We start from the raw sequence: 23,600 nt of genomic DNA, 5'->3' as shown, positions 1-23,600 counted from the left end.
TGCCAGCTGGGAGGCATGGCTATACCCACACGACGCGCCGGGAGCCACTAGCTCAGCGGCACAAGGCCTCCATTGCTTGAAAAGTACCTACCGGTGTTGATGCACTACCCTGCTTCATCCAGGGCCGCGCGAAGCCTACCAAGGCTGGATGAGAGGCGAGGCCTGCATGTGATGCCCGCAGCATGTATGGCCTGCGCGCTGGGCTGTGTCATCACAGAACGCCACATAAGGGGTGCGGAGTTATAGGGGCGGGTCCTGGATGTAGCTGTGGGGGTGGAGCTGACACTATATAAACGGTGGAGGGATTAACCACGTTAGCACTGACTTTGCCTATTCCCTGTTCGTCACTTTGTGCTGCTTGTTGTAGCTTGTGGGATAAAGTTTGTCAGTTAATCATGTTTGGCTCTGTCTAAATTCCTTGCTGACGGCCGGAATGTGACAGGCACTTTATTAGCAGTACTCAGCTGCTACTTCACCTCTTTATACAATGGAAGCAGTGAGAAATTTCCTAATCGTGAGAACAATTAACCAATTAAGTAAAATCATAGAAATTAAAGAGGATGTACTTTCTTTTTTACTTGACTGTATGTGAAAACAACCATTTGCACTGCTAAGAATTTGTGATTGGCCCAGTCAACAAGGGAATTTCATCATTGAATGGATATTCAAACTTGGATCTGGGTAGTCTTCCATGTGTCATGATTAATGTAAGAGCTTCTTTGAATATTGTGGCATGTTTGCTTTTTCATTGTAATGTAACCCTTTTTCTTTTTTTCTCATTTTCTGCAGCCATTTCGTGCACAATTAAAGATACATTTTTATTTGAATCTTATAGACAAAGAAGATGGAAATGAGCACTCTGGACAACTGAGGATAACAAGCAACATTGAACACCAAAGCAAGTCAGTCCAGAAATCAAAATATTTTCCATTTCCTTCAGAGTCACACAATTCTTTTCTACCTAGGGAAACGAGAGAAAATCAGGAAGAGATTTCTAGCTGGGAAAAGCAGAGTGTGAAATTCAAGCATACATTACATGAAAAGTCAAGGCAGATTATTTTTCCATTGGGCAAAAGAGGGAAATATCTGGAAGTTACTGGGGAGGAAAAGGTCAATTGGAAAACCACGTAGAGCAGACAGAGTTGCAGGCCCACTCTGGGAGGAAGAAAACAGCTTGAATAAAAGCACCGCTAAACAAGGAATCATCCATATTTTTGCCCTCCAAAGGAATATGAGTTGTGGAAAAGCTCCATAGATGTGCCTGTTGTGGGAAGGATCCAACTTGCAAATCATAGCTGATTACGCCAGAGAGGATCCTGACTGGAGAAACGCCATACAATACTCTAAATGTGGCAAAACCTCTGATCAGAACACCTCCATTGTGGTTCTTGGAAGGACCCGCACAGGAGAGAAGCCCTACAAATGCTCCCAATGCAGTAAATGCTTTAGCAAGCATGGCGACATGGACTCACACCAAGGAGAAACTGTTTGAATGTCCTGACTGTGGGAAAAGTTTCCGTCAGAATTCCCACCTCATTGGCCACCAGAGGACTCACACGGGAGATAAACCCTATGAGTGTCCTGATTGTGGTAAAAGTTTCAGTAAGAATTCCAGCCTGGTTCAACACCAGAGGATTCACACAGGAGAAAAACCCTTTGAATGTCCTGTTTGTGGGAAAACTTTCAGTCAGAATTCCGACCTCGTGAAGCACCAGAGGATTCACACAGGAGAGAAACCCTTTGAATGTCCTGACTGTGGGAAAAGTTTCAGACAGAATTCCAACCTGGTTCAGCACCAGAGGATTCACACAGGAGAAAAACCCTTTGAATGTCCTGTTTGTGGGAAAACTTTCAGTCAGAATTCCGACCTCGTGAACCACCAGAGGATTCACACAGGAGAGAAACCCTTTGAATGTCCTGACTGTGGGAAAAGTTTCAGACAGAATTCCAACCTGGTTCAGCACCAGAAGATTCACAGAGGAGAAAAACCCTTTGAATGTCCTGACTGTGGGAAAAGTTTCCGTCAGCATTCCAACCTCATCGGCCACCAGAGGACTCACACAGGAGAGAAACCCTTTAAGTGTCCTGATTGTGGTAAAAGTTTCAGTCACAATTCCAGCCTGGTGAAACACCGGAGTATTCACACAGGAGAAAAACCCTTTGAGTGTCTTGTTTGTGGCAAAACTTTCAGTCAGAATTCCGACCTCATGAAACATCAGAGGATTCACACAGGAGAAAAACCCTTTGAATGTTCTGATTGTGGGAAAAGTTTCAGTACGAATTCCACCCTGGTTCAACACCAGAGGACTCATACAGGAGATAAACCCTTTGAGTGTCCTGATTGTGGGAAAAGTTTCAGTCAGAATTCCAGCCTGGTGAAACACCAGAGTATTCACACAGGAGAAAAACCCTTTGAATGTCCTGACTGTGGGAAAAGTTTCCGTCAAAATTCCCACCTGATTGGCCACCAGAGGACTCACACAGGAGATAAACCCTATGAGTGTCCTGACTGTGGGAAAAGTTTCCGTCAGAATTCCCACCTCATTGGCCACCAGAGGACTCACACAGGAGATAAACCCTATGAGTGTCCTGATTGTGGTAAAAGTTTCAGTCACAATTCCAGACTGGTTCAACACCAGAGGATTCACACAGGAGAAAAACCCTTTGAATGTCCTGTTTGTGGGAAAACATTCAGTCGGAATTCCGACCTTGTGAAACACCAGAGGATTCACACAGGAGAAAAACCCTTTGAATGTCCTGACTGTGGGAAAAGTTTCCGTCACCATTCCAACCTCATCGGCCACCAGAGGATTCACACAGGAGAGAAACCATTTGAATGTCATTTCTAGTGTTCCATTGTAAATCCATCTGAGATATTGACTATTTAAATTGATTAAATTAAATAGAATTTGCCTGATTTTTTGTAGGCAAATATGCAATGGTATTGGATGCAGCAGAGGAAAGAAAAAATGGAACATATTACTTTGATAATGGCTATCTTGCTTTCAGCATAAGAAGTTGCTGGATATTTATTTTTGTAGAAATTTGGCTATTATGTAAAAATCTTTTTGGGAATGTTCTTTGCATTTTTGTGATAGTGGATGATAGAAATGCTATGTTCCAGGAATCCCAGCCTTTTTCTCCCTGGGGTCCCCCAAGATTTTCAGCCTCAGAATTCTCCAGCCAGCATCTCTTGGGGATTGGAGCCCTGAGACTATAGATTGTGGCTCCTCATATAAGGAGAAAACAAGATGAGAAGAGACACAGAGGGGGTTCAAAGTTTATCTTTCCCTAACAGTTCCAGGAATTCAGTGCACCAAGCATGTCTGTTCAGATTGTGTCAAGAATGAGGCACGCAAGTGGAAGAAACCATATGAATAGCAAATATATTGGGGGAATTTAGGGCAGTGAGAAAAGCAGTGTAAAATTTCAGATATAAAGGCTGTTCTGCCCTGCAGGTGACCTTCATGTTCAAAAGCCAAAAGAAGCAATTCAATTGAAACATGTCAGTTGCTACATATTCCTTTTCTCCCCAGATTTTATTCCATTTGTGGTACTTGCTTTAAAACTGGCTCTCCTTCATAGTAGGGGTGACTTCTTGTGATTTTATGGACACCTTTTGTTGGAAACAATATGGAACTCTTATGCCATTACTGTCTTCTGTGATTTTTTTTTTTTACCTAGCAAACAAACACAGGGTTTCCTAGTGGTGCACCATCCATTTATTATCCTGGAAGAACTGGGCTTAACCTAGGATTTTTTTTTAAATAATAGCTCTTTGCACCATTTGGGATATTCAGTTTTATAGACAGTCCTTGCTTACCGCTTACTACTCAGCCTTCAAAATTACACTGGTGCTGAAAAAGTAGTTCCTCAAAGTTGTGCCCATCACAGTTATTTGGGGGTGGGACTGGCTGGCAATTACGATCGTTGCGGTGTCCCACAGTCATGGAATTAGGTTCCCATAAACAAAATTGACAGGAAGTTGCAAGTCCCACTCATGGTACATTGCACTGAAGAGAACACGGTGATTCGCTTGACTGTTTTTCACACGACCATTGCAGCATCCCCATGGTCATATGTTCAAAATTCAGATGCTTGACAAAACACCCATAATTATGATGGTTGCAGTGTCCCAGACTTTAGTTGTACTTGAAATCTTAATTTCTCCAGAGGGAATCAAATAGTGGAGGGAGGGAGAGAGAGAGAGAGACGGAGAGAGAGGGAGGGAAGGAGGAAAAAAGAGAAAGAGAGAGACTGAGACTTATTGATTGTAGGCTCCTTGGGGCTGAGAAGAATTGCTGCAAAACTGAGTTTATTGAAGTGGACCACTAGACTCCTTCTGGAGGTTGGCTATTCCTACCAGCTTGGTGTCATCTGCAAATTTGATGAGTTCCCCATCTATCCCCTTGTCACTGATGAAGATGTTGAAGAGTACTGGGCCTAAAACAGAGCCTTGGGGTACTCCACTGCATACTTCCCTCTATGTAGATGCAGTTCCATTGAGGACTACACGTTGAATGCGGTTGGTCAGCCAGTTACGAATCCATCTGGTGCTGATGCTGTCTAACCCACATTTTTCTACTTTATCTAGTAGTAGGTTATGGTCTACTTTATCAAATGCCTTACTGAAATCCAAGTAAATTATATCGACAGTATTCCTCTGGTCCACTAATTTTGTCACTTTGTCAAAGAATGCAATAAGATTAGTCTGGCATGATCTGTTTTTGACAAACCCATGTTGGCTTTTGGTTAATACTTTGTTTGCTTCTAGGTGTTCACTGATTCATTGCTTGATTATCTTTTCCAGAATCTTCCCTGGTATTGAGGTCAGGCTGATAGTTTTCTGGATCTATTTTTTTTCCTTTTTTGAAGATGGGAACTACATCATCTCTTTTCCAGTCCTCTGGCTGGAAAATCCTGTGCTCCAGGATCTCTGAAAGATATAGTTCAGTGGTTCTGAGATCTCGTCTGCCTGTTCCTTCAGAACCTTGGGGTATAATCCATCCGGTCCTGGTATTTGAACTCGTTTAGGGTAGACAGGTGTTCACTTACCATTTTTTCCCCTACTTTAACTTGTGTTCCTAATCTGTTTTTGATAGGTTGGACTGTTTTTTCCTTTTGTGTAAAGACAGATGCAAAAAAGGAGTTAAGTAGTACTGCTTTCTCTCTGTTGCTTGTCACCTTCTTGCCACTTTCTCCCAACAATGGACCAATTGTTTCCTTGACATTTTTCTTTTCCATGTCCATTTAATTTGTATTTTATGGTTTGTTTGTTTTTTGCCAATGTGCAAGGCAGAGCATTTATTGGTTGAGATTTGAAGTTGCCACTTGTTAGACCAATCTGACACATAGTCAAGGTTTTTTTGATTGTCGGTGGTGTTGAATAGTTTAACATCATCAGTGAAGATAACGCAGTTGCTTTTAATATGATCACAAATGTCATTTATGTAACGTATGAAGAGTGTTGAACCTAAATCACTGCCTTGTTTCCTTGACATTTTTCTTTTCTTTTCTTTTCTTTTTGTGAACAAGTTTTATTAAAAATTTCCTGTTACATACATATTTTATGCACAGAGTATTGACCAGGTCACATCTTTTACAACTTACAATTATATATATTTTATAATCTGTTCCAATCTACTTTTTTAGTTTCTCCAAATACAATTTGCATATTTCAATTTCTGCCATGGTTTTCTTTTCCTCTACTTTATTTTATCTTAATCTCTTCTTAATACATAGTATATAAACAATATTACCATCCGCCTTTCACATCCTAATTTCTTAACCTTACTTCACACTTTTTTACATTTCAAGTTTATCTCTTAATTTCAATTATTTTCATAAATGGACCAAATTATCACTTCATATTTCATCCACTGTTCATTTTACAATACACAATATATATCGTCATCTTTATTTGTTATCTTCACAATTACTAATATTAATACAGCCCCCTTAACTCTATTATTATATACCTTATTTCCCTTCCTTCTTTCTGCTATTCTTCCCCTTTTAAACATTTTCTTTTGATCCCTCCAGTATTCCACTTCTTAATGTTTTTCTCCCTTTCTCCCATTCTCTTGTCTTCGTCTTCTTCTTTTCCTTCTTTTTATAATTATTATATCTTTTCTTCTGAATTCTTTCTCTTACTTTTAGGTCTATTACTCGCATAGTTCGCCCCACATTTTTGTCTAATCTGTTCCCATTTCCTTCTCTTCCCTTTGCTTGCTTCTTTTTTAGCAAATATTTCCTCCTATCCCTTCCTTTTTTGCCACCGTTAATCCCAGTGTAATCATTTAGCTTTTTACTTCCACTTTCTTTGCCTACAATATTATTTTCTTGCTTCTCATTTATGATCTCTGTCCTGTTGAGTATGTTCTAACAAAATTTCTGACTTTTTATTAACCTTTAATGATTCACACATATTTTTAACCATCTCAATTAATTCCTGACACATATTGATATTTTAGCTTGTATTTAATTAAAATTTAAGTCCATATACTTATGTCCAGCTGGTTTTTGTTTTCCACCTCCTTTAGCAGTCGAGGCCAAGCAATTTGAGTAAAAACAAATACTCCTTAATTTTTCTCACAACTCTTGCAGTGCGCAAGGTCACTATAGTTATTTTTTCCAATTTTCAAGCTATTCATTGTAGTGCTTTCTTTCCACCGGTAGATGTCTCTCTCCAATCCACAATTTTCAGAGACACAAAGTATCCAATTTGCAAAAGTATTTTAAATCCACATATCAAATATTTTCTTTCAATTTTCTTCTTCTTTTCTTGCTTTCTCAAATTCAGATTTAAATCCAGTTGTAAATTTGTTGCTATTTTAACTTCCTCTTTGTTCTTCCTTCAGAATTCAAAACTCTCAAAACTGTCAAAATTATTTCAAATCCTCTAACAAGTATTTTCCCTCGGGTTTCTTTTTCTTATATCAATTTTAGTTTCTCCAAATCCAATTTCAAATCCAAATAAAAAGTTTTCAAATAAAAGTGTTTTAACTTGTTCTTCTCCCTTCATTAAAATTCCCAAGTGCCAAATAGCCGCTATTTCCTCGCCGGGACACCTTTTAAACTTTTTTTTTAATTTCCTTTTTACCTGCGAGTTGGCCAATCACTCACCCGGTACCAATACTCTATCCAAACACCGCTCCTGCACAATTCTTATTCCGGTTGCCCCCGCTTCAAAGCGGTCATAATGGCCGCCACCCCCACCGCTTGTTCGATGGGGGGTGACCCCATCCAACCTTTCGAGGAACTTGCCTGTTCCTCTTGGTCATCTGAGGCCCCTTTCCTTCTTCACTGCCCCTACAAGACTGTTCCGGTCCAAAGAACCCCCCTAATTCACAGGAGTATAAGAAGTATAAAGACCCCTAATTCACAGGAGTATAAGAAGTGGGAAGAAGGTCCAAAGAAGAAACTTGTACGTGTTTTTTCCGAAAAAGAAAACATGACTCAACTTACCAAAAACATAACAGTAAATGACAGGTTAGGAATGCAAATTAAAATACAGATAATACCTGGGTTACGAGTGTTCCCTTAGCCAACATTTGAAGTTACACAAATACTGCGAGACCATGTGAAATAAGTAGCATGAGATCTTGTGCTACTGATCTCATGTGATCTCGCCCTTTAGGCCTCTATTCTCTGCAAATTGAGACATTTGCAAATGGATGGAAGGCTTCGGGCCTTCAGGCCTTCCCTCCATTTGCTGTTTCGTTGCCGAAGTCTGCAGGGAGATTGTGTTCATGTAGGCTTTGGCAGCAATATGCAAAACGTTTTCTTGGCACCAGCAGAGCTTGGGAGGAGTGGGCGTGTCCCTATGAAACCCTACGCCTACCGGCAAAGACTTTTTGGAATGGGCTGCTGAAGCCTAAAGGGTCGCAATCCTCAAGCGCTTTGGCAACAAGAAAGAAGCTCAGGGCTGCTTTCTTGGTGCCGGAGGCCTTATCAAGCCTTTAGGTGACAAGAAAGGATCTGTGGGTTGGGGGAGGCCTTGGGTGGTTTGAAGTGGGTATCCTCTTTCCTCCCTAGGTCCCCTTTGGCCTTCCCCACCACAAGATACATCATGTGCACTTAACAAGCCTTACATTCGATTAGCAAATGGTTGGGCAAACGGAGGGAGTGATCACCTTCAAATGACGAGATTCACTCCCACGAATCCTTGAGTTACAAAGAATGGAATTGCCAGGCTCCATTATAGTTGTGGGGTATCCCCAGTTCACACTGGTTCTATAGAACTGGTAGTAAAACTGGTGGGAGGGTTCGCCCCCCGACCCCATCATCAGAATGCTTCTGCACATGCGCAGAAGAGCGTGCGTGGCCCGTTGCGAACCAGTAGTAAAGATAGATAGAACCCACCCCTGCTCCATTACATTCATAACTCGAGGACTACCTGTATGCAAAAATAAGGTAAGAGAACACCTGTCAGCTCTAGATCAATTCAAATCACTGGATCTGGACGGACTACATTCCAGAGTTCTGACATTCTACACATGTGATTTCAGAAGTATTGAAACATATTTTTCAAAGTCCTTGGAGCATGGGGGGAACTAGAGGTAGTCTTCAACTTTCAACAGTTCATTTAGTGACCAAATTTGTAACAACACTGAAAAAAGTGACTTACGGCCATTTATCACACTTATGTCCATTGTACCGTGTTTCCCCGAAAATACGATATGTCCTGAAAATAAGACCAAGCCTGATTTTTGGGGTGGGCCTAAATATACGCCCTCCCCCCCCCCAAAATAAGCCCCAGTGAAGGTTTGTGGGTGGCCAGCACAGGAGGCAGCCCTTCCCTTCCCCGGTCACCTCATGGAGGTTCAACCCCTTAATTGCTGCCCGCTGATCAGCTGAGCGACCCAGATCTCCAGAGCACTTCCCCAGCTGCTGGCCTCCTCCCCCTTTTCCTGCCAATCATTCTTTACTTGGGGTCGCAGCACAGACACACATCTCCAAAATGCTCCATCCAGAGCCTTCAGCTTTGCAATCCTGGAAGGGGTGTCTGTGCTGTGATCGCAAAGAAAGAATGGTGTGAGTGTGTGTGTGTGTGTGTGTGTGTGAGAGAGAGAGAGAGAGAGAGAGAGAGAGAGATCTACAATCCAACCTCGGAGAGTTATCCAGGGCCGGCAGCAATGTTCACTCCACCCCACCCAACCCTCTCTCCCACACACACAGGTCCCTCACCCCAACCCTCCCAAGGCAGCCACATCCCTGCGAACTCCTGTGCCCCCCTGTAACCCTGGAACTGACCATACACCAAGCGCCCGCCCCAGGGCTTCTTTGGTAGTGTGGGCGGCGGCAGCAGAGAATCCTCCATATGCGGCAGGCAGAAGTCAGCATGCACACTTCTGGTGGGACCGGGGCAGCAGCTGCACTACGGGGCACAGGGCCAGATGTCGCAGAGAACTACAACACCCAGCAGGCCTGGAGATTCCCATAGCTGGGTGCAGGTCTCTCAGCAGCGATGACTGAGGCGCTGCAGGTGTTGCTGCTGCTGCTGCCTGTGAAGGCTCTGGCCGGCCCACTGAGGGCCAACCTCAACCGCGGGCAGGGAGTGCTGGCCATGGCTGGGCCAGCCAAGCTGCACTTGTTGGGGCTGCCCTTGGCGCAGCTGCCCAGCATCTCGCTACCAGGCACCAGAGAAGAGTAAGCAGGGCCTGCAGGAAGAAGGGAGGGTGGGCAAGGGTCCCGCGAGGCTCCCCTCCTCAGGAAGAGTCTGGCCTGGTCGCCTTCCTGTCCGGTGACTCCCAAGGCAGAGGGGCTTCCTGGGCTTGCTCACGGCCACTCCAATCAGTCACCGCTTGGGTGGAGGGACCACAGGGCAATTGGAGCAGGGGGAAAGGGGAGGCCTCCAGTGACTATCACCATAGAGCGGGAAGCACACTCCCAGAGCAGCCGCTGCCCTGGCTGGGGTTTGGAAGCTGCAGAAGCGGAATTTGTGGGAGAGAAAGAAAGACTTCTGTTGCTTCTGCTGGCTGTGCACAAAGAAAGCAGCAGAAGTCTTTCTTTCTCTCCTCCAAACTCCGCCTCTGCAGCTTCCAAACTCCGGCTGGAAACCCCTGCTTTGCAGGCAGCCAGGGCAGAGAGGCGATGATGGACAAAGGGAGCCGCAGCCCCGCATGGAGAGTCAACCACATCGATGTGGTGAGGCCTGGGATTCGCGCGAGCAAGGCGAGACAGGTGCTCGCGCGGCTTGGCGCCTTCAGGCTGCTCATATTCCCCACACACCTGCAGAAGGGGAGAGGGGTTTGATGGTGGCACGCTAACCCTAACCCTAACCCCCTGAGCTGTGCTCAGGCCGCCCAGGGCCTCCTGCACCCTGAAAATAATAAGACCCCCCCAAAAAACAAGGCCAAGCCCTTATTTCAGGGTTCAAACAAATATAAGACAGGGTCTTATTTTCGGGAAAACACGGTAGCATCCCCATGGTCATGTCATTTACATTCGGATGCTCGGCAATTGATTCACATTTATGACTGTTGCAGTGTTCCAGAGTCATGTGATCCTCTTTTGTGACCTACTGATAAGCAAAGTCAATTGGGAAATCAGATTCACTTAATGACTGTGCTATAACCATATTACTAATTTAACAATAGGAAGGATTCACTTAACAAATGAGGGAAGAAAACTAGTACAATGGGGCAAAACTCACTTAACAAATTCCTCACTTTACAACATAAATTTTGGACTCAGTTGTGGTTGTAAATTCAGGATTACCTGTAACTGAGGACTGGAAAAGAGCCGATGTGGTTCCCATCTTCAAAACAGGTAAAATAAACACATCCAGGAAATTACAGACAGATCAGCCTGACATTAATACCTGGTAACATCTTGGAAAACATCCAGGCAACAAATCTGTGAACACCTAGAAGCAAACAAGTTATAACCAGTAGCCAACATGGGTTGATCAAAAACAGATCATGCCAAACTTTATTTCATTTTTTGACAAAGTGGCTAAATTAATGAACCAGAAAAATGCTATAGATATAGTATACTTAGATTTCAGTAAAGCATTTGATAAAGTAGATCACAACCTACTTCTTGCCAAGCTAGAAGAACGTGGGATAGGCAGCACAACCACAAAGTGAGTTTCTAACTGCTTGACAAATTGTACTCAATGTGTAATCCTCAATGGAGCTATCCCCACATGGAGGGAAGTGGTTCCCCACATGGTTCTGGGTGGGGGGAGAAATTGTCCCCCTCAGAATGGGTTCACAATTTTGGTGTCCTCCTAGACTCACAGCTAAGATTAGAGCAACATCTGACAGCTGTGGCTAGGGGGACCTTTCCACAGGTTCGCCTGGTGCACCAATTGCAACCCTACTTGGATCAGGAGGCTCTCCTCACGGTCACTCATGCCTTTGTCACCTCACGGTTAGATTATTGCAACACGCTCTACATGGGGCTACCCTTGAAAGGTGTTCGGAGACTACAGTTGGTCCAGAACGGAGCCGTGCGAGCTGTCGTGGGTGGATCTAGGTACACCCACATTACACCAATTCTCCGCAAGCTGCACTGGCTCCCTATTGGTCTCCGGTCACAATTCAAGATGTTGGTTATTACCTTTAAAGCCCTACATGGCTCAGGGCCAGGTTATCTTCGAGACCGCCTTCTATCGCATAGCTCCCAGCGACCGGTAAGATCCCACAGAGTTGGTCTCCGGGTCCCGTCAGCTAAACAATGCCGGCTGGTGGTCCCGCGGGGGAGGGCCTTCTCTGTGGATGCCCCAGCTCTCTGGAACCAGTTACCTCCTGAGGTCCGGACCATTCCCACCCTATTGGCCTTCCAAAAAGCGGTGAAGACCTGGCTTTTCCGGCAGGCCTGGGGCCGTTGATCTCCCTCTTACGATCTGGCGAGATCCGGCCATGAATGGTGTGAATGAGTTTTAATGTTTTTAATTTTTAAATGTTTTTTATAATAATTTTAAGTGTATTGTGAGCCACCCTGAGTCTTCGGAGAGGGGAGACATATAAATTGAATTAATAAATAATGAATTAATAAATAAGTACGGAGGCCTAGGAAGCAGGAAAAGGGAAAAGGAGGGAACCACTTCCAAAACCTTTGCCTAGGAAACTGCAAGGCCAGGCATCAAGACTGACCCAAAGGCACCAAATACGAAGCTAAGTAGCGTCACGTTTCACTTTTTCACTTGGCTCAGTTGCAAAGGTCCGCTGCTAGGAATGGAAAACATCTTCCAAAAGCCTTGGAGGAGACTGGACAGGCGTGTTTTACCACCTCCTGTCGCTAGATGGCGGTCAGGCAACGTCTGTGCTTAGAAAGCCATCAATACAGTGGGGCCATCCGTGATTGCGCTTAAAAAAGGAGTTTTTAAACCATTGAGTACTGCATTGCTAGAAAGGATGGGAGGAGAGGAGAAGCGCAGAGGAACTTCCTCTTCCGGATGGCTCATGGGAGGAAGTTGGTGTGCAGAGCGGCTTTTCTGCTGTTTCCGTGGTCGAAGCAGCAGCTGGCAGGTGAGTTGAGGGCTGCAGGTGGGAGGAGAGTCCGGGAGCAAGTCGGGCTGTTCGGTTCCCTCCACGGCCTGGAAGCGGAGAAGCAACTGGGCTGAAGCCTCTCAGCTGCGGCTGCTGCAGGTTCCTTCCCTCCCCAAATGGAAGTCCACTGGTGCTGCAGGCTGGGAAACTGGGGGCTGCAATTTCTGCTGGTGGGAAGCTTGAAAAAGCCTCTTTCAGGTGGAGGTTGGTTCTTTGGGAATGGCTTCCCTCCAGAGGTTGTGGCTGCTCCGTCCCTGGAGGGTTTTGAGGGGAGACTGGACAGCCATTTGTTCTGGACGGAACAGATATAAAATGTATTGGCCACCAACCTTACCATGACATAACTGTGGGCGGCTTAGAGACAGAAAATAATACATACATGTTAAAATCTAAACAAATTGTAGGAAGAAAAATCCGGTCCGGTTCCAAGCCAGGAGAAAGGAGCTGGAAATAAAATGCTTAGTGACACAATTGCAGTCGGTAAGTGAGGACTACTTCAATTGGGATGTCACCAAAGGGATTGTGGAAAGTATTTTCTGCCTTTACTTGGAGTTCATGGCTTCCATGGGCATAACTGGTGCTTCAAATCTTGCAGAGGCTTTAGGCATCATTTGGTCATTTAAAGCCCCCACATCTGTCAAGTTAGTGTCATGCAGATTGTCAGGTGTGGCTCAATAAAATAAAAGAGTTCAAGTGTGTTTATTGATAAGCCAACTTCTTATCAAGAAGTTATTGATAAGCATTTCTTCAGCTGAATAAAGATGGGTCCCTCCTAAGAAGGAAGGAACCCTGAACATAGTGAAAGGCAGATATTTATACATTTCTTTGCTTTTGCTTCATTACATAAGAGGCAGCTGAGACACGACAGATAAAGTATAGAAATATAGAAATTATAAAAATTATAAAAATAGTCAAGCATGCCTTCTGTGATTTTGGTCACCTGCCTAACAGACAGGCTACTGGTTTCCTGTGTACGTTTCCATGGCCTCAGGAGACTGTTGCGGACTGAACTTCGTCCTTACCATCTCAACATTTCCTTGATTTCTATGATTTTATATATCGGGACGTAGTAAAAATCAATTGGTCCTTAGAAGTTCTTAGAGGTAGGTTAATACAATCACAAAGGAACAACAACACATGACATATTACATCAGGTCATCTTTTATTTTATAAAAAGAAAGCCAAAACAGAGAAGTCATGTGTAAAAAAAAGTATGATTTAATAATTTGTAGAACCACCTTTAGCAACAACAACTAGAAGTAATTCTTTTCTGTATGACTATCAATCTCTTGCAGTGTTGTGGAGGAATTTTGACCCTCTCTTCTTTACAACATTGCTTCAGTTTATTGTGGTTTGTGGGTGTGTTTCATGCACAACTCTCTTGAAGTCCCGCCAATCGGGTTGAGGTCTGGACTTTGACTGCCATTGCAACACCTTGATTCTTTTCTTTTCCAGCCATTCTGTTGTAGATTTGCTGATGTGTTTTGCATCCATTGTCCTGTTGTTTAATCCTATGTCAGCCAAGCTTTAGCTATTGGACAGATGACATCACTTTTGACTCTAGAATACTTTGGTATATAGATGAGTTCATGGTCAATTCAAAGAGTGTAAAGTGTCCAGGTCCTGTGGCTGCAAAACAAACCCAAATCATCACCCCTCCACCACCGTGCATGATGGTTTATATGAGCTACTTGTGCTGATATGCTGTGTTTGGTTTTCGTCAAACGTGTCACTGCATTACGGCCAACCAAGTCCACTTTGGTCTGGTCTGTGCAAAGGACAGTGTTCCAAAAGTCATGTGATTTGTTCAGATGCAACTTTGCAAACCTCAGCCATGCTGCTATGACCTTTTTAGAGAGAAGAGGGTTTCTCCTCACAACCCTTCCAAACAAACCATATTTGTCCAGTCTTTTTCTAATTGCACTGTTATGAATCTTAACATTTAACATGCTAACTGAAGCCGGTAGAGTCTGAGATATAACTCTTTGTTTTTTTAGTAATTTCTCTGGCCATTGCATGGTCTGGCCTTGGGGTGAATTTTCTTGGATGTCGAGTCCTGGGAAGATTGGCAACTGTCTTGAATGTTTCCCACTTATGAATAATCTTTTTAACAGATTAAGAGAGTTGGAAGGGACTTTATAGGTCATCTAATCCAACCCCCCCCTCACTCAAGCAGGAGACCCTACACCATTTCTGACAAATGGCAGTCCAACCTTTTCTTGAAAGTCTCAAGTGATGAAGCTCCCACAACTTCCAAAGGCAAGCTGTTCCATTGGTTGATTGTTTTCACTGTTAGAAAGTTCCTCCTTATTTCTAGGTTGAATCTCTCCTTGGAGCTTTGGAAAATAGCTTGACCCCCTCCTCTCTGTAGCAGCCCCTCAAATATTGGAAGACTGCTATTATATCTCTCCTGGTCCTTCTCTTCACTAGACTAGCCATGCCCAGTTCCTGTAACCATTCTTCATATGTTTTAATCTCCAGTCCCCTAAGCATCCTGGTTGCTCTCCTCTGCACTTTTTCTTCCTGCCACCGGTAGCCTTCCATCGCCCGGTCTGTTTCCACAGAGATGGCCTTCTTAGGGTACATTCGGCTAGACAATGTCGACTGGTGACCCCTAGGGGGAGAGCCTTCTCTGTGGGAGCCCCTACCCTCTGGAATATGTTACCCCTGGAGCTCCGGATAATCCCCGACCTCCGAACCTTCCGTCGGGCCTTGAAGACCTGGCTCTTCCAACGGGCGGGCCTGGGTTGACTCTAAACTGATTTTGTAGCTTTTAAAATTCCTAAATCTTACATTTGAATTTGTATTCCCACGTTTAACCTTATTTATTGGATATTCTGCTTGAATTTGTCTTTTAACTTTTGTATTTTCTGTTCTTAGTGTTGTGAGTCGCCCTGAGTCCTTCGGGAGAAGGGCAGCATACAAGTCCAATACATAAATAAATAATGCATTTTTTTGATCTCTTGCCACGTTTTAAGCAAAGGTCCTCTAATAATGTGGCTTTGAAAATATCCATGATGTTTATCTCATCCCTCCCATAAGAATGCGTGCCAGCCTCTTTGTAGGTCAAAACCCTCTTAATGTTAATATCCTTTTGTTTTTAAATTCTATCCAATTTCTTATCCAAATTAGTGATGTCGCTTTATAGTATGTTTGCCAATCTGGTAGTCCTAATCCACCTTTCCCTTGTATGTCCTGGAGATGTTTTATTTGATTCTTGCCTTCTTCCCTTGCGAAATATAGTCTGTAATCATTTTATTGAAGTCTTTGAAAAAATATTTTCCTGGGTTTATCGGAATTACTTGGAATAAATATAGTATTCTAGGTAATACATTCATTTCAATGGATGCAATCCTTCCTAGAAATGATAGCTGTACCTTACTCCATATTTCTAGGTCTTTTTTTATCTGTTTTGCCAATTTATTATAATTATCCTCCCTAAGTGTTGACCCTTTGTTGGAAAGCCAAATTCTTAAATATTTTACTTTTTTTACTATTTGTATTCCTAATTTATCTTCCAATTCTTTTTCCTGTAGCTTTGTAAGGTTCTTCGTTAATGCCTTTGTTTTTTGTTTATTAATTTTTAGTCCGGCCACTCTTCCATACTCTTCTATTTTAGCCAACAATTTTGTTCCTGTTTTTGCTGGTTGTTCTACGTCATCTGATAAGTAAATTCATAAAATTCAATGAAAGCGAATGTACTTTCTTTTTCACTTGACTGTATGTGAAAACAACACTTTGCATTGCTAAGAATTTGTGATTGGCCCAGTCAACAAGGGAATTTCATCATTGAATGGATATTCGAACTTGGATCTGGGTAGTCTTCCATGTGTCAAATGAATCATGATTGATACAGTATAAGAGCTTCTTTGAGTATTGTGGCATGTTTGCTTTTTCATTGTAATGTAAAAGTTTTTCTTTTTTTCTCATCTTCTGCAGCCATTTCGTGCACAATTAAAAATACATTTTTATTTGAATCTTATAGACAAAGAAGATGGCAATGAGCACTCTGGACAACTGAGGATAACAAGCAACATTGAAGACCAAAGCAGGTCAGTCCAAAAATCAATATATCTTCCATTTCCTTCAGAGAGCCACACAATTCTTAATCTTCCTCAGCAAGTGAGAGGAAAACGAGAGAAAATCAGGAAGAGATTTCTAGCTGGGAAAAGCAGAGTGTGAAATTCAAGCATACATTACATGAAAAGTCAAGGCAGATTATTTTTCCATTGGGCAAAAGAGGGAAATATCTGGAAGTTACTGGGGAGGAAAAGGTCAATTGGAAAACCACGTAGAGCAGACAGAGTTGCAGGCCCACTCTGGGAGGAAGAAAACGGCTTGAATAAAAACACTGCTAAACAAGGAACCATCCATATTTTGGACCTCCAAAGGAATATGAGTTGTGGAAAAGCTCCATAGATGTGCCTGTTGTGGGAAAGATACAACTTGCAAATCACAGCTGATTATGCCTGAGAGGATCCCGACTGGAGAAGAACCATATAATACTCTAAATGTGGCAAAACCTGGTTAGACACCATAGGACTCACACAGAAGAGAAACCCTTTGAGTGTCCTGATTGTGGTAAAAGTTTCAGTCACAATTCCAGCCTGGTGAAACACCAGAGGATTCACACGGGAGAAAAACACTTTGAATGTCCTGACTGTGGGAAAAGTTTCCGTCAGAATTCCAACCTGGTGAAACACCAGAGTATTCACACAGGAGAAAAACCCTTTGAATGTCCTGACTGTGGGAAAAGTTTCCGTCAGCATTCCAGCCTCATCTGCCACCAGAGGACTCACACAGGAGATAAACCCTTTGAGTGTCCTGATTGTGGTAAAGGTTTCAGTCAGAATTCCAGCCTGGTGAAACACCAGAGTATTCACACAGGAGATAAACCCTTTGAGTGTCCTGATTGTGGTAAAAGTTTCAGTGAGAATTACAGCCTGGTGAAACACCAGAGGACTCACACAGGAGAAAAACCCTTTGAATGTCCTGACTGTGGGAAAAGTTTCAGTCACAATTCTAGCCTTGTGATACACCAGAGGATTCACACAGGAGAAAAACCCTTTGAATGTCCTGACTGTGGGAAAAGTTTCCGTCAGAATTCCAACCTGGTGAAACACCAGAGGACTCATACAGGAGAAAAACCCTTTGAATGTCCTGACTGTGGAAAAAGTTTCAGTCAGAATTGGAACCTGGTTCAACACCAGAGGATTCATACAGGAGAAAAAACGTTTGAATGTTCTGATTGTGGTAAAAGTTTCGGTACAAATTCCACCCTGGTTCAACACCAGAGGATTCACACAGGAGAAAAACCCTTTGAATGTCCTGACTGTGGGAAAAGTTTCCGTCAGAATTCCAGCCTGGTTCAACACCAGAGGATTCACACAGGAGAAAAACCCTTTGAATGTCCTGACTGTGGGAAAAGTTTCAGTACGAATTCCACCCTGGTTCAACACCAGAGGATTCACACAGGAGAAAAAACGTTTGAATGTTCTGATTGTGGTAAAAGTTTCAGTCAGAATTCCAGCCTGGTTCAACACCAGAGGATTCACACAGGAGAAAAACCCTTTGAATGTCCTGACTGTGGGAAAAGTTTCAGTACGATTTCCACCCTGGTGAAACACCAGAGTATTCACACAGGAGAAAAACCCTTTGAATGTCCTGACTGTGGGAAAAGTTTCAGTCAGAATTTCAACCTGGTGAAACACCAGAGTATTCACACAGGAGAAAAACCCTTTAAATGTCCTGACTGTGGGAAAAGTTTCAGTCAGAATTTCAACCTGGTTCGACACCAGAGGATTCACACAGGAGAGAAACCGTTTGAATGTTCCGATTGTGGTAAAAGTTTCAGTCACAATTTCAGCCTGGTTCAACACCAGAGAATTCACACAGGAGAAAAACCCTTTGAATGTCCTGACTGTGGGAAAAGTTTCAGTCAGAATTTCAACCTGGTTCGACACCAGAGGATTCACACAGGAGAGAAACCGTTTGAATGTTCTGATTGTTGTAAAAGTTTCAGTCAGAATTCCAGCCTGGTTCAACACCAGAGGATTCACAGCAGAAAAACCCTTTAAATGTGCTGACTGTGGGAAAAGTTTCCGTCAGCATTCTAACCTCATCGGCCACCCTTTGAGTGTCCTGATTGTGGTAAATGTTTCAGTCACAATTCCAGCCTGGTGAAACACCAGAGGATTCACACAGGAGAGAAACCGTTTGAATGTCATTTCTAGTGTCCCATTGTAAGTCCAGCTGAGATATTGACTATTTAAATTGATTAAATTAAATAGAATTTGCCTGATTTTTTGTAGGCAAATATGCAATGGTATTAGATGCAGCAGAGGAAAGAAAAAGTTGGAACATATTACTTTGATAATGGCTATCTTGCTTTCAGCATAAGAAGTTGCTGGATATTTATTTTTGTAAAAATTTGGCTATTATGTAAAAAACTTTTTGGGAGTGTTCTTTGCATTTTTGTGATGGTGGATGATAGAAATGCTATGTGCCAGGAGTCCCAGCCTTTTTCTCCCTGGGGGCCCCCAAGATTTTCAGCCTCAGAATTCTCCAGCCAGCATCTCTTGGGGATTGGAGCACTGAGACTATAGTTAAAGAGATTGTGCTTCTTCATATAAGGAAAAAACAAGCAGAGAAGAGACATGAGGGCTTTTTTTCAATATTCTTCTTTTTCTACCCTGCTTTCCCCAAAATAAGACATCCCCTGATAATAAGTCCAATTGTGCTTTCAAGCGCATGGCAATAAATCCAAGCACTTATTTCAGGATTCAAAAAAATATAAGACAGGGTCTTATTTTTGGGGAAACACGATAACAGTTCCAGAAATTCAGTGCACCAAGCATGTCTGTTCAGATTGTGTCAAGAATGAGGCACGCAAGTGGAAGAAACCATATGAATAGCAAATATATTGGGGGAGTTTAGGGCAGTGAGAAAAGCAATGTAAAATTTCAGATATAAAGGCTGTTCTGCCCTGCAGGTGACCTTCATGGTTCAAAAGCCAAAAGAAGCAATTTGATTGAAACATGTCAGTTGCTACATTTTCCTTCTCTCCCCAGATTTTATTCCATTTGTGGTACATGCTTTAAAACTGGTTCTCCTTCATATGAGGGTGGCTTCATTGTGATTCGCTTGACTGTTTTTCACACAACCACTGCAGCAACCCCATGGTCACATGTTCAAAATTCAGGTGCTTAGCAAAACACCCATGAGTATGATGGTTGCAGTGTCCCAGACTCATGTGATCCTCTTTTTGCACCTTCTGACCAACAAAGTCAACAGGGAAGCCAGATTCAATTAACAACCGTGTGACTAATTTAACAACTTCAGTGATTCACTTAACAACTGTGGCAAGAAAAGTTGTAAAATGGGACAAAACTCACTTAACAGATGTCTCACTTAGCAACAGTGAATTTTTGGGCTGAATTGCAGTATCAGAGTTGGAAGCGACCTTAGAGGTGGTCTAGTCCAACCCACCGATCAAGACAGGAGACCCTATTCCATTTCAGACAAGAGACTGTCCAGTCTCTTCTTAAAAGCCTCCAACCGGAACCCTGTCCTTTAATGCCGCTGAAGCTCTTGGGATCATTTCATCAATTAACATCCTCCCCTTGCTTTAAAGTTAGATCAAAAAGTGTGAGTGTATTGTATGGCGTAATCACGACAGACACACCCCTCCACCCAAAGAATGAAATATTTTGGAGAATATTAAAAAGAGGCAGAATATTATATTTTCCCAAAGGAGAAATGGAGAAAAAAATACTAGCAAAGGCAGAAAACAGCCACAACAGTTTCCAGCAGATGCCTGAAGTTTTTAGAGATGGATATTTTGTGACCATTAAGAAATGTAGGCCAGCCTATTCACAAACAAAACACCTAGAATGCCAATGATGGGATTAAAATTTACATTTCCCCACCCAAAATCTAAGGACAGGACCTGACCTTTTAGTACACAGATCCTCAAAGTACAGCCTGTGGGATGGCTACGGTCTGCTGAAGCAATGTATTGGGCCCATGCAGTTGTGGGATTCCGCCCTGCCCTTAGCCCCATCCCTATCAGCCATTCCTTGCGTGGCTGGCTGTGTCACCTGCATCGCCCGTCCTCTAGCCATCGCCCTTATCTTCCAGCCCGCGGGGGTATGCAAACCGCAAAGGTAAGGGCGAGGGGGAGGGTGGGCAGGGGAGGGCGTGTTTCACAATGGGGAAGACAGGGTCTCCTCCTCCTGGAGCCCATTATGACGTGGATCCACAATGTGACCCTGCCCCACTCTCCCCTGACAACAGAAGCGTCGGCTCGTTTTCACCTCCCAGATGTCAGTCACTTGTCCTGCAGATACTACAGGCTGCCTGTCTTGTGATGCCCTGCCTTCCCACCAGCCAGGTGGTCTTTGGGTCTCTGCCGACCAGCTGATCATCAGTGTGCGGCTCATCAGCCTCTGGATGTCAGATTCTCATCATCTAGCACCAGTTCAGGGGTTCCTTCCCTCCCCCCCCCCCCCCCCCGGACAGACAGAGACAGACAGAGACTGAGGAAGGGAAGGAAGGATGATAGGAAGGAAGACAGATTCAGGGGTTTTGGTAAAAACTGTAGTTCAGTAATAAGGATGTGATGGCCCTCCAGTGGCTACTTAATTACACTCCCATGATTCCTATTAGTTGTGCTGTTAAAAAAATCCAGTGCCACCAGGGAGAAGTCAAGTTGTGAGTGATTGAAATTCCTCACATTGAAACTAAGTGGTGATAGGTCATAACAAAGGTATGTATTCTCCCTGACACATTTTCTTGTTATGTGCCCTATGATTTAAATTTCAGATAAACGTATTTCTTTACTGTTGTCTTGTTAATTCAGCAAGCTATCTCAGGGCACTGCCAGGGTTGACGGTGATCCTGCAGAAGATGCCTCAGGAGCCAGTCTTATCTCTGTACCCATCAAGCATTCCATGTCCTGGTTTCTCTTCCCCACCCCCATTTGCTTTTGTAGCACACTTTTCTTTCCTTTGATATAACAGGTAAAAGTCTCTGAATGTACCTGAGAGCTAAATTTTAGTTGTACTTGAAATCTTAATTTCTCCGGAGGGAATCAAATAGTGGAGGGAGGGAGAGAGAGAGAGAGATAGACGGAGAGAGAGGGAGGGAAGGAGGGAAAAAGAGAAAGAGAGACTGAGACTTGTTGATTGTAGGCTCCCCATCTATCCCCTCGTCACTGATGAAGATGTTGAAGAGTACTGGGCCTAAAACAGAGCCTTGGGGTACTCCACTGCATACTTCCCTTCATGTAGATGCAGTTCCATTGAGGACTACACGTTGAATGCGGTTGGTCAGCCAGTTACGAATCCATCTGGTGGTGATGCTGTCTAACCCACATTTTTCTACTTTATCTAGTAGTAGGTTATGGTCTACTTTATCAAATGCCTTACTGAAGTCCAAGTAAATTATATCGACAGTATTCCTCTGGTCCACTAATTTTGTCACTTTGTCAAAGAATGCAATAAGATTAGTCTGGCATGATCTGTTTTTGACAAACCCATGTTGCCTTTTGGTTATCACTTTGTTTGCTTCTAGGTGTTCGCTGATTCATTGCTTGATTATCTTTTCCAGAATCTTCCCTGGTATTGAGGTCAGGCTGATAGTTTCTTGGATCTATTTTTTTTTTCCTTTTTTGAAGATGGGAACTACATCAGCTCTTTTCCAGTCTTCTGGCTGGAAAATCCTGTGCTCCAGGATCTCTGAAAGATAGTTCAGTGGTTCTGAGATCTCGTCTGCCTGTTCCTTCAGAACCTTGGGGTATAATCCATCCGGTCCTGGTATTTGAACTCGTTTAGGGTAGACAGGTGTTCACTTACCATTTTTTCCCCTACTTTAACTTGTGTTCCTAATCTGTTTTTGATAGGTTGGACTGTTTTTTCCTTTCGTGTAAAGACAGATGCAAAAAACGAGTTAAGTAGTACTGCTTTCTCCCTGTTGCTTGTCACCTTCTTGCCACTTTCTCCCAACAATGGACCAATTGTTTCCTTGACATTTTTCTTTTCCATGTCCATTTAATTTGTATTTTATGGTTTGTTTGTTTTTTGCCAATGTGCAAGGCAGAGCATTTATAGGTTGAGATTTGAAGTTGCCACTTGTTAGACCAATCTGACACATAGTCAAGGTTTTTTTGAAGGGTAGTTGCATTGTCGGTGGTGTTGAATAGTTTAACATCATCAGCGAAGATAACGCAGTTGCTTTTAATATGATCACAAATGTCATTTATGTAACGTATGAAGAGTGTTGAACCTAAATCACTGCCTTGTTTCCTTGACATTTTTCTTTTCTTTTCTTTTCTTTTCTTTTTGTGAACAAGTTTTATTAAAAATTTCCTGTTACATACATATTTTATGCACAGAGTATTGACCAGGTCACATCTTTTACAACTTACAATTATATATATTTTATAATCTGTTCCAATCTACTTTTTTATTTTCTCCAAATACAATTTGCATATTTCAATTTCTGCCATGGTTTTCTTTTCCTCTACTTTATTTTATCTTAATCTCTTCTTAATACATAGTATATAAACAATATTACCATCCGCCTTTCACATCCTAATTTCTTAACCTTACTTCACACTTTTTTACATTTCAAGTTTATCTCTTAATTTCAATTATTTTCATAAATGGACCAAATTATCACTTCATATTTCATCCACTGTTCATTTTACAATACACAATATATATCGTCATCTTTATTTGTTATCTTCACAATTACTAATATTAATACAGCCCCCTTACCTCTATTATTATATACCTTATTTCCCTTCCTTCTTTCTGCTATTCTTCCCCTTTTAAACATTTTCTTTTGATCCCTCCAGTATTCCACTTCTTAATGTTTTTCTCCCTTTCTCCCATTCTCTTGTCTTCGTCTTCTTCTTTTCCTTCTTTTTATAATTATTATATCTTTTCTTCTGAATTCTTTCTCTTACTTTTAGGTCTATTACTCGCATAGTTCGCCCCACATTTTTGTCTAATCTGTTCCCATTTCCTTCTCTTCCCTTTGCTTGCTTCTTTTTTAGCAAATATTTCCTCCTATCCCTTCCTTTTTTGCCACCGTTAA

General features: G+C 42.7%; 1 pseudogene across 1 annotated transcript in view; it reads left to right on the top strand.

Moving 5' to 3' along the window:
• Nucleotides 1-21,340, top strand: part of LOC132710887 (uncharacterized) — a 38,555-nt pseudogene extending 17,215 nt beyond the window's left edge. Inside the window, exons 3-4 of the transcript XR_015731720.1 lie at nt 836-2,838; nt 17,055-21,340. The product of XR_015731720.1 is annotated as an uncharacterized LOC132710887 (transcript). The remainder of the gene's footprint in view (nt 1-835; nt 2,839-17,054) is intronic.
• Nucleotides 21,341-23,600: the final 2,260 nt, after the last annotated feature.

The sequence above is a fragment of the Pantherophis guttatus genome, chromosome 2, assembly GCF_059756535.1.
Source record: "Pantherophis guttatus breed Tessera chromosome 2, ASM5975653v1, whole genome shotgun sequence".
NCBI lineage: Eukaryota > Metazoa > Chordata > Lepidosauria > Squamata > Colubridae > Pantherophis > Pantherophis guttatus.
The sequence above is the reverse complement of the archived record's forward strand: the minus strand, read 5'-3'. Positions and strand labels throughout refer to the sequence as shown.